We start from the raw sequence: 16,650 nt of genomic DNA on the forward strand, positions 1-16,650 counted from the left end.
GCGGTTCGCGCTGGCTGCCCGCCTGCCGCGCCGCAGCGTGCCACGGCGCTTGAAGCAACTATTTCACACCAGAGGTATTGCACAGTATCATACGAACCTGAAGGCGCTCTAATACATATATTAGGAATGGCAGGCATCCATCAAAAGTACAGAGCTTTCCTCGCAAAATAAATCAAGATACTACGGCCCCAAAAGAGAGCAGTGGTCCAAAAACTCACTAAGTCCTAGCATCCGTAATTAGTGACGTTTAGCATACACTTTATCGCCTGGCTGTGAGTTGCTTAGTCGCCATCGGCTATAAAAGGCTATAAGAAATTGCGTAGCCGGCTGTAGAAGCAATTGAAAATCTTACAGCCAGCCGTAGGTTTATACTATTTCGGAACACAGATTCTACTGCCAATTTTTACCAGGGCTATAACCCAGCTGTATATATCGCTTCGTATAGCCCGGCTGTGTGATTTTCCTCGCTTTCTACAGCTAGCTATATACTTGGCTATCGCCTCCTATAGCCGGCTATATGAATTCCTATGGAATTTTGAAACGCAGCTCCTATTGCCGATTTTTACCAGGGTTGACTTGAAAGGCAAGGAATTGCCGGTGACCGGGGAACATTGAGGAATTTAGCGAGTTGGGCTGGCGTCTGCTCGGTTATTACAGTGGATGCTGTTTGAGTATCCAAATGTTTGAAAAAGTCAGCATAATTCAAAAAACCCTCTGACCGCTGTGGGATCCAACTCCCCGAAGCCCTTTGCGCCTGAGGCGTTATGCGTTACTCTTATGATTTTATTTAAGGCCTGGATACACGCTCAAACTTCCATCAATTTCCGATCAAATGGTGACTGGTGCGCACCATCTAGCATCAATTTTTTGCGGCCTGCAAAAATTTGATGGTAGATTATGGAACTGTGGGTCTCATTCGTCATCTAATTTTCACACAACCGTGCTTATTTCAATCAACACGTTGTTTTGATTAATTTTAAATGACAACTTAGATAACTCTCGACCGTCATTTTTGCCATCATTTTGATCGAAAGTTGACGGAAATTTGAGCGTGTATCCGGCCTTCATAGTGTACGATACCTCCTCAATCCGCAAGTGGAGCAAGAAAGTAAAAATTTAAGTGACAGTTCCGTTTGAAGATCAGCGAAACATGCAACCATGCTCAGGAATGCCTGATCGTGTGATGAAATTTGCACACTTCATATTGAGTTACATGGGCCAAAGTGCTGTTTTACACTATAATCTGGCAACTCTGCTCAGTGTTGCCTCATCGCGGGATAAAATTTGCACACTTTACATCGATCCACATCGGGGAAAGTGCTCATTTTCACCGTGATCTGGCAACCATTCTTAGTATCGCCTGATCGTTCGATGAAATTTGCACTTATGCACTTGCACTATACTCATGGGCAAAAGTGTACCAATTTTCTCCATGATCTGGAAACCATGCTCAGTATTGTCTAATCATGCTATGCAATTTGCACACTTTGCTTTGAGTCACATGAGCAAAACCGCTAATTTTCCCAATGATCTGGCAACCGTGCCCGGTGTTGCCTAATGGTGTGATGAAATGTTTCCCCTCTAAAGTGAGTTATACGAGCCCGTGTGATGATTTCGAGCTGAATTTGGCGTCCACGACTCCGATTTACCCAGTTCTGCGCTAATATGAAACCAATGCAATTCTCCCGGCGTCGCGTCTCGTCGACATAATATGATTACGTTTAACTAGATCGGAGGCAAGACAGCGGAGGGAGTGGGTGAATCGAGCGTCAACACAGAGTTCATTCTTGTTGTCGCGGAATCCCCGCTTTTCCCACCGGATGCCCCGAAGAATCCCCGGATTTCACCTTCGAGCCGGCAACGTCGCTCACCATTGACCGCGAGTTCGGCGCGGGGGTCGCCAGTTCGCCACACCGCGCGCGCTCCATCTAGACGGAAAGCGGCGAAACAGAATGTTTCAGCTCTACCTAGAGTACCATTATAGGGAGAGTATGGACAACTCGAATTACGTAGCTCTTTCAGGGCCCAAAAGGGTAGGTAACCTTTGAAAACGAAAGATGTCACTGTCAATCTTTAGACTCTAATATCAAACGAAAATGGACCAAAAAAATCATATATGTAAGTATTCTTCCGCAAAAATGAGTAAGTTTCTGCAAAAACCAAGTCAAATACGTGCTTTACCAACGACAGTTGCCAACAATTGTGATTATAATTCACTCTGGATAATTTGAATTCATAGATTGCCTACCCTTTTGGAGTCTAAGAGCTTCATCACCTAACCTCAAAATTTTAGACATGTCCATACTCTCCCTATATAGGTACTCTAGCTCCACCACCACTACGTCACTGAAAAACCAAGTACAAGGGTGTCATATCAGGGGGCAATATTTGCTTCGATTTTTGTGTGTTAAATAAGCGGAGTTTACTGGTCTGTTGAGTCCTTTTACAGAGAGAGTTGGCTCATGAATGTCACAAACTGGAATAAAGATTACACACATAGACCTTTTTATCTCTGAAAACTTGAAGGCCTAGAGCATGAATGTGTGGTTTCTCCTACATCCTCTGATGGCAGTGTAACGGAACGTGATGGAATTTAAGCCAGATAAGCCAGCGCAAGTTGGATCTTTTTCCTTTTTTCGGTTTTTCAAATTGTTTTCGGATTTTTTTATCCTGTTTGGATACTGCAATCTTGAATGTGGTTCTTTGTACTTTTTACTTTTTTAGCTTAAAATATTTATGAACCCAAGTATTGCGGAGAGGAAGGGGCATTCCGGGGACCGGCAGAGGTGGCTCCAGCAATTTGGCAACACCGGATTCCCTCCATTTAGACCCATGCTTTATAATCGATTCTTAAAGAAGTCAGGTGCTCCGACAAGAATCGATACATTTCCATAGGTTTAAATGAAGAAAAGACAATGTTGCCAATTTGCTGGGTCCGCCAATGGGGACCGGGCGTGGGTACGCGGAGGTGCGTTTGCGTTCTTTTGACCTTTTTAAGGAGGGACATTTCGTCGCCTCTCTGACGTAAGGGCGTATCTCAATTTCCATATGAGCCCCAGAAAGCATAGACACATACAGAGAACAGAGCTCACGTGAAAATCGGGATACGCCCTTACGTTAGAGGAGCGAGGATATGCCAAGGATGGGGACATTTTATGGCTGAAATTCATATGGAGAACATTTTACATCCCTACACTCTTTCAAACAGTTTTACGGTTGAGCTTGGGAAAACTGAGTTATTATCTTGCGAATTTCTCGCCAAAAGTGGTTTTGATTGTCTACGCGAGTTCTCTCACCCAAGCACTAACTCACAACTTTTTTCTGTTTTCAGACCAGAGCTTGCCTCCTACCAGAACAGCTTAGCTTGTGAATCGTAAGTAGTGCTTATCACATTTATTCTTCTTTTGTTCCGTCATCACCTATTTTCTCCTCTCCCTATTTCTGTCTTTACAGGGTGTCCTAAGGATTAGGTACGAATATTGAAGGTGTCGATTCTTTGGGTCACAAAAAAAAAAGACTTTTTTTGGTATAACTTTTTTTCCAAAAACGCATTCCCCGGGGGCCAACCCCCACCCCCCTCGCACCAACCCGCGCTCCATTCAGTCCCTATTATCTCGAAAACGATGAGTCATAGTGAAAAAAACGCTAGACGCATTTTCACAACATTTTTCAACGCTAAATCCAGTGGTGCCGTCAAAAATCAATTTTTGTCGCTGGAAACATTAATTTTGGCCACTTTCAGGTTCAATACCACCCCCTAAACTCCCCCCCCCCCCCTCAAAATGCGTTTTCCCTTTTTTGGAGGTCAAAAATGAAAAAAAGCACTAAAAATTACCCCATTACCAATTTTCATGAATATTGGTTGATAAACATTGTCACAGTGTTTGAAAAACGATTTTTTTGTCTCCAACTTTGGGGTGCCGTGACCTCCAGAGAAAGCGCTTTTGGAAAAACAGTTATACAATAAAAACGTATTTTTTTGACGCAAAGAATCGATTCCTTCAATATTTGCACTTAATCCGGGGACACCTCGTATACGGCTTGGAAAATTTTAAAAGGACCTGTCAAATGTAGCCGCGAGGTTTTGATTTAATTATTTATTACCATACGTGAAATTTCGTGGGAATTAAGAAGCACACCCCGGTGCCTCTCCTCGTGGAATTTCACGATTGTAAGAATGAAAAATCCGAATTTTTGAAATATCTAGGCAATGAGGTAGACCTTCACACTACGCGGAGTGAAGTAGCACTCGATGTCGCAGATAAATATGTAATAATTTGTTCTCCGACCAAGAGCCTTTTGAGTGCTCCGCTAGTAATTCTCAAGTCGTCAAAAAATTATTTCGATTGAGGTACCACTGTGTTTTGCAGAATTTTAAAGCAACTTGGAAAGCACGCGTCAACTTGAGCTTTGATGTCTGAAGTCTCAGTATTATCCTGTCGGAGACAAGAAATACACCGCAGGAACATTTCGACGGCGTAAGTCCGCGATCACATATCTCGTTTGCGGTGTCTGAAAATCTCCGCCTCTATGTTATTTTTTCAATGGGAAACAAATTGACATCATTCCTTTAAGTTTTTGCAGAATTTTCTTCGCACAGAGTCGAGAAATCACGGCAGTTTTAAAGAATTGTCGTCGAGTAGTTCTCCGTTTAAAAATTATAAAGTTAGACAGGAAGTCTGCGACGTCGCAAACCGAGTTATGTTATTCCCGACTTGCACCGGCGATTTGAACGTTCTAGTAATCTGCCGTGCTAAGGAAGAACGCCGTATGAACATTCGAGAGTTGCCAAATTTACTTCGATAAAATGTTTATTTAAGCGGGACGTTATGATTGTTTTTCCTTGACATTTTCAGGCGCTTCAGGTGAAATTGCGTACAAAAATATCCGAAAAATTGGATGAAAAATATTCATGTAAGTTTACCAGGAAATTCGTGTTTTATCAGAGAAAATCTGGCAACGTCTGAAGGTTCGTACGGCGTTTTTCCTTGGCACGGCAGTTATTTATGAAATATCTTTCAATTGTATAATTTTTCCATCGAATTTCTCTATAAATTTATTCTGCAAGAACACAAATTGTATCTGAAAATTTGGAGGAAAAATGCTCTCTTCTTTCTAAGTAATAAATATTTTATCAGAAAAAATTTGGCAACATCCCAATACTCTCACGACGTTTTTCTCTAGCATGTAAGTAGATATCAAACCGGGATGGATTTAATTAATTTCATGAGAGTAAGTCTTCAGCTTCCTCTATCGTCGACAGCAGAATTGCTTGGAAGCAGCTCTGCACACGAATTAAAACGTAACTTGTTGAGCAGTTCAAGGATCTCTGCCCGTGGGTATTACTTTTTTTTTTTACTTTTATTTTGCGGCTAATAGTCATTGAGAAAAAAATGTTTATGAATGCTTTAGCAGTTTGGAAATTAACACTATAATACGGAAGATCACAACTTACTAAAATCATCAAAGTAGAAATGACAGTATTGACAATCATCACTGTAAGCCCTCCAGTACATTTTCATTTTTCGTCACAGGGCATTCTACCATTCCACCAGGCCGATTTCCTTTACTCTTGCGGCTATCGACGTGTGAGTGCCCCTGACTAAGCCCGCTCTATTTAGATTTTGAAAATATGACCCATGTGTTGTTACCTTACGTGATTAAATCGCGGAACCTCCTTTTAAACAATGCCAGTGCTCATTTTTTGCCACAGTTCGTTCTCAAGTTATACGTTTGCGGCGATTGGTTGGAAATAATCCTTTGGTGTTTCCGCTCTATTTAGAATAATTCACGTGGGTCCGCAAAAGGTCGAAGCGAGTCTCGTTGTTAGACCCTGTAAGCTGCCGTGCTGAGGAAAAACACCGTATTAGCCTTCAGGCGTTGCCAAATTTCCTTTGACAAATCCCTAATTTTCAAGAAAAGGACCCGCACGGTTCTTATGGAAAATTGCCCTCGGTCAAATGCGTTGAAACTTCAGTATGTTGTGCAGCATGTCATCATGAACAAAAGTTCCAATAGGCCAAACAAGATCCCATGTGCGGTTTTCGAGATATTCGCCGTTTTATGTGCGTAAACGGAGGTTTCGCGCGCTCCCGCCGGAAGCCATACCATTGTGCGGCGCCGCTCGTGCCCTTCCCTCCCAGTCACTCTCCGCTGCCCCGCCGCCCATACCTTGGCTCCTCTATCGCTCCAACTACGACGCTCACGAGGCTGCGCCCATCATTACCGGACCGCGCCCGCACGCCGTCTTCTTACGCGGCCTCTTCTTCGGCCATGTCGCCTCTTTTTCTCATCGATCCTTTCTCTAAGTCTTCAAAAACGTTTAAGAAGTCCATTTTTACTAAACATGATAATGCTAATAACACAAATAATACAAAAAGAAAGGAAAAACAAATGATAATCCATGCGAAAGTACGTAGGAGAGTTGGAATGCCTAAGAGACGTTAAATAAAACAAACTTTTTTTTATTTTCCTCCCTCTTCCTTTCTTTCTTTTTTTTCTTCATTTTTCTCATGTGGAAGCAGTGAAAGTAACTTTCTGTTGGAAGATGATGTTGATGTTTTTTCTTTTTTTTTTTCTTTCTTTCAATAATGACGTGACGGAGGTTGAAGGTAATTAGTCGGCTGACGATGCCCAAGTAGGAATTAAGTTTGCTTTAGTCTTGACTTAGCTGAACCGCACCAATGGAGGAGGAGAGAGGGATCATTAATAACTGAACTCAAGGAAGAGAGATGTCCATTTAGGCGTAAATGGTCACATTTTAAGTCGCTCCAACTTGCAGCACCACCTTATCAGCCATCTTATTATCTGCTGATCGTATCCTCTAATCAGATCGTACATCCAAGACAAACTCCAAAGAGATGATGAAAAAGAGTTGCAGGTCGATCGTAACATTCATGCGCTTACGCGGCTTTTTTGCGAGTACGAGTTTACGATCGGCGATCAGAACCCTCGACCATCGAAAGTTACTTAGGGATTTTCTTGCAATGGTCTTCCAGCCGCATCTTTAATGTCTTTTTTATGGAACCTGGAGAAAACTCGTACTCACAAAAAGCCGCGTACGCGCATGAATGTTACGGTCGACCTGCAACTCTTTTTCATCATCTCTATGGAGTTTGTCTTGGATGTACGATCTGATTAGAGGATACGATCAGCAGATAATAAGATGGCTGATAAGGTGGTGCTGCAAGTTGGAGCGACTTAAAATGTGACCATTTACGCCTAAATGGACATCTCTCTTCCTAGAGTTCAGTTATTAATGATCCCTCTCTCCTCCTCCATTGGTGCGGTTCAGCTAAGTCAAGACTAAAGCAAACTTAATTCCTACTTGGGCATCGTCAGCCGACTAATTACCTTCAACCTCCGCCACGTCATTATTGAAAGAAAGAAAAAAAAAAAGAAAAAACATCAACATCATCTTCCAACAGAAGTTACTTTCACTGCTTCCACATGAGAAAAATGAAGAAAAAAAAGAAAGAAAGGAAGAGGGAAGAAAATAAAAAAAAGTTTGTTTTATTTAACGTCTCTTAAGCATTCCAACTCTCCTACGTACTTTCGCATGGATTATCATTTGTTTTTCCTCTCTTTTTGTATTATTTCTGTTATTAGCATTATCATGTTTAGTAAAAATGGACTTCTTAAACGTTTTTGAAGACTTAGAGAAAGGATCGATGAGAAAAAGAGGCGACATGGCCGAAGAAGAGGCCGCGTAAGAAGACGGCGTGCGGGCGCGGTCCGGTAATGATGGGCGCAGCCTCGTGAGCGTCGTAGTTGGAGCGATAGAGGAGCCAAGGTATGGGCGGCGGGGCAGCGGAGAGTGACTGGGAGGGAAGGGCACGAGCGGCGCCGCACAATGGTATGGCTTCCGGCGGGAGCGCGCGAAACCTCCGTTTACGCACATAAAACGGCGAATATCTCGAAAACCGCACATGGGATCTTGTTTGGCCTATTGGAACTTTTGTTCATGATGACATGCTGCACAACATACTGAAGTTTCAACGCATTTGACCGAGGGCAATTTTCCATAAGAACCGTGCGGGGTCCTTTGTGAATATTTTCCTTCCAATTTCTCAGGTAATTTTGCTTGTAATTTGATCTGAAAATTTCAAGGAAAAATATCGCCAATTTTCCTCAAAAATAAACATTTTATCGGAGAAAATTCGGAAACTCTCAGATGCTCGTACGGCGTTCTTCCTTAGCGCGGCAGTAAGGAATAGGATCTCAGGTTTTTTGGGTAGGCAATTTCTTTTCAAAATGATTCTCGATTTTGACATATCATAGCATTATATTCTGAGCAAACGGCAACTTAACTTTTTTCAACTTTTCAAAAGTAAAAGACACCCTAGCGGTGCGGCCAGCGTCTAACGCATTTTGGCGCCTACAAGACTACAGGAATACTTCACGCATTACGCCCAACTCAGTGCGTTGCGGTCAGCATGAAACGTGTATTAGCGCCTACGAGACTGCAGAACCTCACGTATTTATTCTAAAAAATGTTTTGATTTCTTTTTCAAAACGATTCATGCTTTCGACACATCGTAGCACGTTTTGAGAGTTAGTGCTGCTACTTAGCTTTTTTCATCTTTCAAAATTAAGAGACACCCTTATAGAAAGTCGCTTTGTCGAGCCTCTGAGCGTGAAGTTGGGGTAGGGGCAGGGGCACTCTATTCTTGTACCCGTTTTCCTAACTCCCTAATATACCCTCAGCATATATACAAAAAAAAAAAAAAAAAAAAGAAAAAAAAAAAAAAAAAAAAAAAAAAACAACAACAACAACACTACCCTACACACTTTTTCTAGATGTCTGTAGATTCCTAATCTATCAATAAAGGAATAAAAGCCAAAAAAAGAGACATCCTAGCGGCCGAGCACGGAACTCCCTCTTTGCTGCGTGGCGCCTCGCAAAAAAAAATTGTTGCATTTAGCCACACTCATTATAATTGTTACATTCAGCCATACAGCACTTAAAACTTGTGGCCAAATGCAACAATTTTTGTTGCGTGGCGCCACGAGCCGTGCGTAAATAAACAGATACCGTGGGTATATTACTACAATTTTTCCCCTCCTTTTTTTTTTAACCGTCCCTTGTTCTGAATGGGTCAGTTGCATTGTAGAGATGCAATTACTTCGGTTGACGCTTCGGAGGTGAAATCGTACAAAAATCACGCGGAACTTTTTGGACTTTTGATAACCTCAAGTATCCTCGTCTCCGGCCGAGGGATTTCGCGTTTAGAAACGCGGAAGATTACACAAACGCCTTTGACGTGACGAGGTGGCATCCACTTTCCTGCCGTCGCACAGTGGATCGAGTCAATAAGAGAGGTCGGACATGAAATTTTAGACTAAAACTCCAAATTGTGATGTTTATTTCGACACATTTTAAATTTCAAGGGGTGCTCTTACAAGAAAATTTCACGAGGAAACCAATGGAACCACTTTCAAAACCTCAAAGTGTAGTATAAACGGAGTCATAAGCGATTAAAGTTTCCAAATTTTGTCCGACCTCTCCTTTTGATTCGATCCACTGTGCGTCGGTGTGCGAATGATCTCACCGCATGCGGCCCAGCATCCCTCAAAATCCGGATCCAAACCGGATGATACCGATACTCCGTAGTCTAGAAGATCATCGCCGAGCTAGAGCTCATCAATGGGGCCTCTCTAAGTCAAAATGAAGTATATCCGGCGTGACTCAAACCCTGAGCCCTGAGAGGATACATGCACGGCAGGGTCCATGTAACTGTGAAGATAGTTTACTTTGATATAATTACGGCCAATTGGACGTATTTCCATCGAACGGAACTAAGTCCATTAAGACATGAGCCCTGAGACCCATAAGAATATGTGCATACCAGGGCTCATGTCATAATGCACATTGTTCCGTTTGGCAGAAATGCGTCCAATTGTGATTTCTGCGTTGTGGAGCAGGGTTACGGATTGCGCGTTCCGGTCCGGAGCGCCTTGCCAGGAGCTTTGCCTTTCCAGCGGCCGGCGCCGGGTTGCGCCAGTCCATTGCTGCCGATTGCTTTCAGGTGGTTCGTCCCGGGTTTGTGGCGTGATCGCATTGATGATAAATCGCATCGATTATGTAAAGAAAGAAAAAAAAATCGGCTTATTTTAACTCAGACCTAGAGGTGCCCTGTCGACTTCCCGTAAGTCATCGGACTGGCTCCGTTTCTAAAGGTTGTAACGTCACAAAGAGTCTTACCGATAGCTATCTGATATTTCGGAGCAGGCGGCAAGCAACCTAATGAATGAACATTCGTGGCAACGATTCCTTGATTCGAAGTTCACGCGGTTCCGGTAAAGCGAGAGACACATAGACTCCCGCATCTTTGTGAAGGATGGGGGCCTTTTCTCTCGGGGTCTCAACATTCCCTTCCTTACGGAACTTCAATGCGAGAAGGTTCCCGAAAGAAACCGGACGACTTCCATAGCGACCGCCATTTTGAAAATTATGACTTCTCCACCCTCATATCGTTCTGTTGCAAATTAAGTTGACCTGACGAGGCAGCTTTGGAAAGCTTAATTGTCGTTTTCACCAGGAATGGCTCCATGAGACTATTTCTCAGCTTTTTCGACAGATTTTTAAGTATAGGGAGCCCTCCTAAGATATCCGGTTATCGATTATTCGCGCTGTTAGCTTGATCGTCGCGGTTATCCGCTTTATTCGAGTCCCGATCACCGCGGATATCCTGAACGTATGTCTGCCAAACGGAACTATGTGCATCAAGACATGAGCCCTGAAACCCATACGGATATACATATATTTGACAGGGCTCACGTCATAATGCACATAGTTCCGCTTGACAGAACTACGTCCAACTCTGGGACTCCAGGAGGTCCCACCGCGCCGGCGCCCGCGTGACGAGGCGATGAAGCGTTACAGACCGGCATCCCTGCGTGGACCCGCGGTCGTCGGATTCTCGTTGCGGCTCTCCGTAAGCCCGACCGTAAGCGGGTTCTTCAATTTCTTCAGTTATGTTACGGGCGCGGGCCCTGGCCTCCTCGCCTCGCCCTTGGCCGCGGCCTCCGCGGTGCACCGTTCCTCTCTTCTTCTCTCCGCTCCCGCCCGGCCGCACGCCGCGTCGCACGCTGGATCCGCTCGTCGATTTCCGTTGTCTCTCCCGTTGACTCACTTTCCATCCGTCCGTCCGCGACGTTCCGTCTTTCTCTCGCCGCTACGCATCTGCCTCTCTCCGTCGTCGCCGCGGTTTCTAGTCCGTCCGCTCGTCTTCCTCGCCCAGTCCGTCGTCATCGCGCTGCCCCTGTGTTCCGTCCGAATTTCGCGATCCGTTTCCGTTGGTTTCCGCGAGGATTTCCTATCCAAGTTCCGGTGGGATTTACGAAAAAAGTGCCGAGAAATTCAGTGCTCCTCGAGTTTTTTTGTTTTGGATTTTAAGTCGTTCTCCGCTGCCTCTCCGAGATAACTCTCCGCCTACTAATGTGAGTCAATATATGGTTTTTTTTTTTTTTAAATTTTTATTCTTGTTGTGGCATATTATGCAGATTTGAGTTCGAGCACAGCTTACGGGTGGTGTGAGGAAATTTTAGGGTTTTTCGTACTGTCATTGTCAATTTTGTAGGTATCACGACAAAAATAAGAGAGGAACAGGATCTCGCAATTATTTTCCGTTTTTTTTTTTGTTAAGTGGGTATTTGTGACGTTTTTCAGAATGCGTAAAATTTTTAAGGCTAAGACTGCTACTAATGCTTGCTCTGAAGAAGTTTCTGCGCCGTTGCTACAGCATTGCAGAAGGTTTCCCGGCATTACTCCAGGTTTTCTTTTTCCTCTGAACCCAAGAAAAAGTCATTGGAAATCCTGGAAATTCGAGATTCGGCACATAGTTATCATGAATGCGTGTTGAATCAGTGCGCTGAGCCAAGTTTTAGCCCCCCCCCCCCCCCCAAAAAAAAAAAAAACACCCCCCTTTAATGAACATCGAGATTAGTGCGAAGCTGCTCTCTCTATTATTTCATTGTGCTCCGCGGCGTACAAGAAAGGAACGTTGCCTAATATTTTTCTAATATATTTGGACATTAATTCTGGATCCCGAGTAAATTGGGTGTTCAGTGCGGTTAGAATTCAGAATCAATTTCAAGTTCAGACTCTTATTATAATCAGGAATGTCTCTTGGTTTAATATTTTTCTTCCTCTTTTTATTTCCCCCCTTTTTCTTGGCTTATTTCCTTTTGGAATTTTTTACCTTCAACACTCCCCCACCCCTTTTAAAACTTGTGATATTAAACGGTCATGCCCCCCCCCCCTCTCAGAGGAAAGGTTCAGCGTCGAAAAAAGCTCAATGTGAATCGAGATTGATGTTACGTTTACACGGATAGAATGTTCTTCAAGACTTATTTTGTGCCCATTTTCTGAAATTTGCAATTTAAGACTCTTATTTTCTTTCTAATTTTTTTTTTGGGCGGGGGGGGGGGGGGGGGCCTCAATTTGTGTTTTTTAATCTCTTCTCATCGACATCGTCATTTCCTCACTTATTGCCAGTGTTTGGTACGTAACATTCTGCACGGAAAAAAAAACTGCTAGCTTTGGCCGCTTTGGGTACACTTCCTCAGGCGATTCATCAATTACTGCAAGCTTACCTTTCTAGATGGCAGAATTTTTCATAATTCAAAGAAATTCTGCGTACCAAGAATGAATGCACATTCCGGAAAGCACGTATTAAAGCGGCTCAAATATCATCCATCAGCGATAGATTTATGTTAACGCATTCAGAGTAAACGTTCTGTACCTGAAAGTTTTACGCGTGCTTTAGCTTTGAGACGAATTGATTGGTCCGTCATTTAAACCTATGAAAAAGTGTCGATTATCAGGGTTTTCAGTAATCGATTCTTTACCATAGCGTAAAATTGGTTAATATCGATTGTCGATGGATCCGCCTTTTGAACCTTTTAAAAAGTATCGATTATCAGGGTTTTCAGTAATCGATTCCTTACCTTAGCGTAAAATGTGTTAGTATCGATTGTAGATGTATCACGCTTTGCCACTTAACTACTAATTTCTTGGCTTTAGCCATCGATAAATACATTTTTGGCGCTCATTCTCTTACCGTTAGCTAGTGGTCCATCTGAGGCTTGGGGCGCCTGCCTGCCCATGCGAGAATCTACCCGTGAAAAGTGTTGAGCGAAAACACGAACTAACGGTCTGCAGATACCTGTTATTTGCGACGTCTGGCATGGTGACCGCGCTAATTAAAGCGTTATTTTATTTTAGAAAGCTCGGACGTGATGTTACGTTACGGGGCCAGACGCGAGACGTAGACGTGAACGTTTCAACGGGCATCAGCCGCCGCACTGTGGATCGAGTCGATTAGAGAGGTCGGACATGAAATTTTTGACTAAAACTGCTAATTTTCATGTTTATTTCGTTACATTTCGGACTTTAAGGGGTGCTACCAGAAGCAAATTTCACGAGGAAACCAATGGAATCACTTTTAGACCCTCAAAGTCTTGTATAAATGGAGTTATAAGCGTGTAAAGTTTCCAAATTTTGTCCGATCTCTCCTATTAACTCGATCCATTGTGCGCCGCGCTGCCCGCCGATTATCGTCGCACAATAGAAAGCGAACGAACCCTCTATATTGCAAGTGCATGGATTTCAACCTAACTAAACTACATCAGAAGTGTCCCAAATTTCCCTGATGATTCATTCTTTAAACAGGAAAGTGAGCAACACTGAAACTTGATATTTTGTGAAAATATTCGTCATAATTAAGGGCAATATCACTGAACAATTAAGAGCGTGAAGTAGTTTCTTTTAACGCATTGAACCATCCCAGAAAATTAGGCACACGTCTAAAGATAGTTAAAACCGTCTTCCTATGAGAGAGTTTAGCAGCGGCGATTTTGTGTACGGTTTACCACTTTCCGGACTCGGAAAAAAACCAGGTAAAGTGTAACGGAATCAACTAAGGCTAAAATCAAATTAAAAACTCAATTCGCTTACGTATCTAATTGCCAGACTAGTTTCGGGAGCTTCAATCGTCTCCCATCTTCAGTGGTTGTAACGGAATGTCATCAAACTTCGAAACCCTGTTTGTCCTCCATCAAACCCTTTTCAGCACTTTCGCACCAAGAAAGAGCAGAGTAGGTCGGGAGAAAATCGGATTTTACTGTATGTCATTTTATTTATAATTTTTACTACATACGTTTAAAACAAAAATAAAAGTGTAAACATGTGAAAAATGCGGATGAGCATGAGGCCAGACCACAAAACGCCATGTGATCGGGTTAAGGTTATGAAGTCAGTGATCTCTGAAAGCATTTTCTTCATCGACATCGTGCTCCTCCTTAGTAGAGAAGAACCCTCGTTGATGAAATGTTTCAATTTTGAGTCTTTTCAGTAAAGGTTTCATAGGTGGATGAAAAAGAGGAGGATGGAACGGAGGAGAAAAGAACAAAAGACTCATACATTTGGCAGTCATTCATGACATAATTAACTCTAATTGTATTTTAGATGCTTCAAAAATTTTCTGGTGTGGGGGCCCCGGAACCCCTCCCCCCCCTTATAAGTGTCTGGATCCGCCTACTAAAGGTTAGATGGTCAAATTTAATGTAATTAATGATTAATTTTGAAGATTGTCTCGAAATAAATCTAGTTGGCTTTGAGCATCACCTAAATTGATCATTTTAGCTTCATCGAGACGTTGGCTGCATCCATCCTTGGTGGAAATTCAGTCTCGTCTCCCTCCCGCGCAAGTGTTGTCTATTTGTCTGAAAAATCGATTGTTCTCCCCCTGCAATCCAGTATATTATGTTGAGCTGATTTCACTTGAGATACAACATCTGCGCACTGTCTTTCAGTCACCGCTTCTTATTTTGTAAATAACAGAAGGAGTGAGTGCGGCTCGACTTTCGCACGTACCGACAGCTCCCTCCATGGCGTTTGTTGAATGGCCGCTCCGCTGTTGATGGAAGACTTGTTTGCAGGCGAACCTGCGGGTGGATCGGAAAATCCTTATCTATTGATTCTAATCGATAAATCCTTATCTTAGCGACGCCATGTATCGATCGAGGTCAGTCGATAATTTTTCCGATAATCCAGCGGGCCGATTACTGAAATTAGTAAACAAAGCTGTAGACAAAGAAGGCAAGGGAGATATAAAGGGATCCTATTGATTGCAAAGGGGGGGGGGGGTGAAGGACTAACTGTCGGGTCTCTTGTCTGTTGCCGTTAGTTAGTCTATTACCTAACTCATTTGTCCATTGCAACCACCCACCTCCACCAATAAGATCCCTATATATCCCTTTTGTTTTGTTTGTCTATAGCTTTGCCTATCAATTTCAATAATCGCCCCGCAGGCGCTACAGCGGGTCGAGTATCGAAATTTAATCGTCCGTGTGCATTGTACCGGCATCACGAAATCTAAGCAACACTGGGAACGTGAACCTGCGCGAGAAGGTGAAGTTCACTCCACCGCAGCGGTGGCATAGCGCACAGTGGATCGAGTCAATTAGAGAGGTCGAACATGAAATTTTTGACTAAACTAGCAAATTTTGATATTTATTTCGTCATATTTGTAAGCCGCAAAGGGGAACCGCTGCATAAGGGGAGCCGCTAGAAGAAAATTTCAGGAGGAAACTAAAGGAACCACTTTCAGAACTTCAAATTTTTGTATAAACTAGCCGTTCTGGGCGCGCTTCGCGCGCCCGTCACGCCTAGCCGGGGGCTACGCCCCCTGGACCCCCGGTCACTCGCTGCGCGAGTGACATTCGGCTCGCTTCGCGAGCCGATTTTGTAGTAGTTGCAAATTTTTTATCACTATATTTTGAAGATTTCATAGAAAACATTATGAAATTCTCATTCCACAATTAACTTGTAGAATAATAATGGCAGGGCAAGAAATAGACTATATCTTATGGACGGTTCCCACTTAGTAAAAACAGCCAACACCACGAGAAGGTGAGGAACCATTGTTAGCCACTTTTTTTACTTTTCTGAAAAAATTTACTGAAATTTTAGTTGCGTCCCCTAAAAGGAAACACGGAGAAAAAAATTTTGTGCATGGAACCCGAAGCTGAGATCATATGGATCTCTGAAGTTTTCGGATCACGCATCCGAAAAGTTAAGGTCCATCTGCCGAAGTTCGGGTCAGACAATTGAAGTAGTTCGGTATATACCGAAGGTTTCAGGTCACACATCTGAAGTACTCGGTGCATACCGAAGTGTTTCAGATTTCTGACCCGAATTTCGGCAGCTGGACCTCAAGTTTTAAGAGATTCATATGATCTCAACGTCGGGTCCCATGCACGAAGTTTTTTCTCCGTGTGAGTATTAATATAAATTTCAACACAGTCAAACACAGTAGAGAACCAAGGAAATCACAGTAGAACAGAGAAAAAATACCGTCGAATAAATAAAGAAAACTATTATCGAAGAAATTCTAATTATTTGGAAAGTAATTCGCTGGCGTAGGTAATCAATGCGTAGCTGCGTAGGAGCATGAGCGAGATTTATCATCAACTGACCGCTGGCCGGTAGGTACCTGGGTGGGCGAGCGACAATACGTAAGCGGTGGCATATGGTTCGATTGACAGAGGAGTGGGGAACGGTCAGACGTAGGGGAAAGGTTCAGGCTGAACCGTTCAGCACAGCGCAGCGTCAGTCACCGGGTGGGGAAGAGAGTCCGGGAGGGG

At 43.3% G+C, this 16,650-nt stretch overlaps 1 protein-coding gene across 3 annotated transcripts in view; it reads left to right on the forward strand.

Annotated features, from left to right (window-relative positions):
• The window catches only part of LOC109032467 (putative fatty acyl-CoA reductase CG5065), a 79,870-nt gene that overhangs the window by 17,020 nt on the left and 46,200 nt on the right, over positions 1 to 16,650 (forward strand). For 2 of the 3 annotated variants that reach the window (XM_019044614.2, XM_019044615.2), the window contains exon 2: positions 3,332 to 3,373. The gene's annotated coding sequence lies outside the window, so the exon portion shown is untranslated. Of the gene's footprint in view, positions 1 to 3,331; positions 3,374 to 11,117; positions 11,443 to 16,650 lie in introns of those variants that run through there. The other variant, XM_019044616.2, reaches the window with a different exon arrangement.

The sequence above is a fragment of the Bemisia tabaci genome, chromosome 2, assembly GCF_918797505.1.
Source record: "Bemisia tabaci chromosome 2, PGI_BMITA_v3".
Taxonomy (NCBI): domain Eukaryota; kingdom Metazoa; phylum Arthropoda; class Insecta; order Hemiptera; family Aleyrodidae; genus Bemisia; species Bemisia tabaci.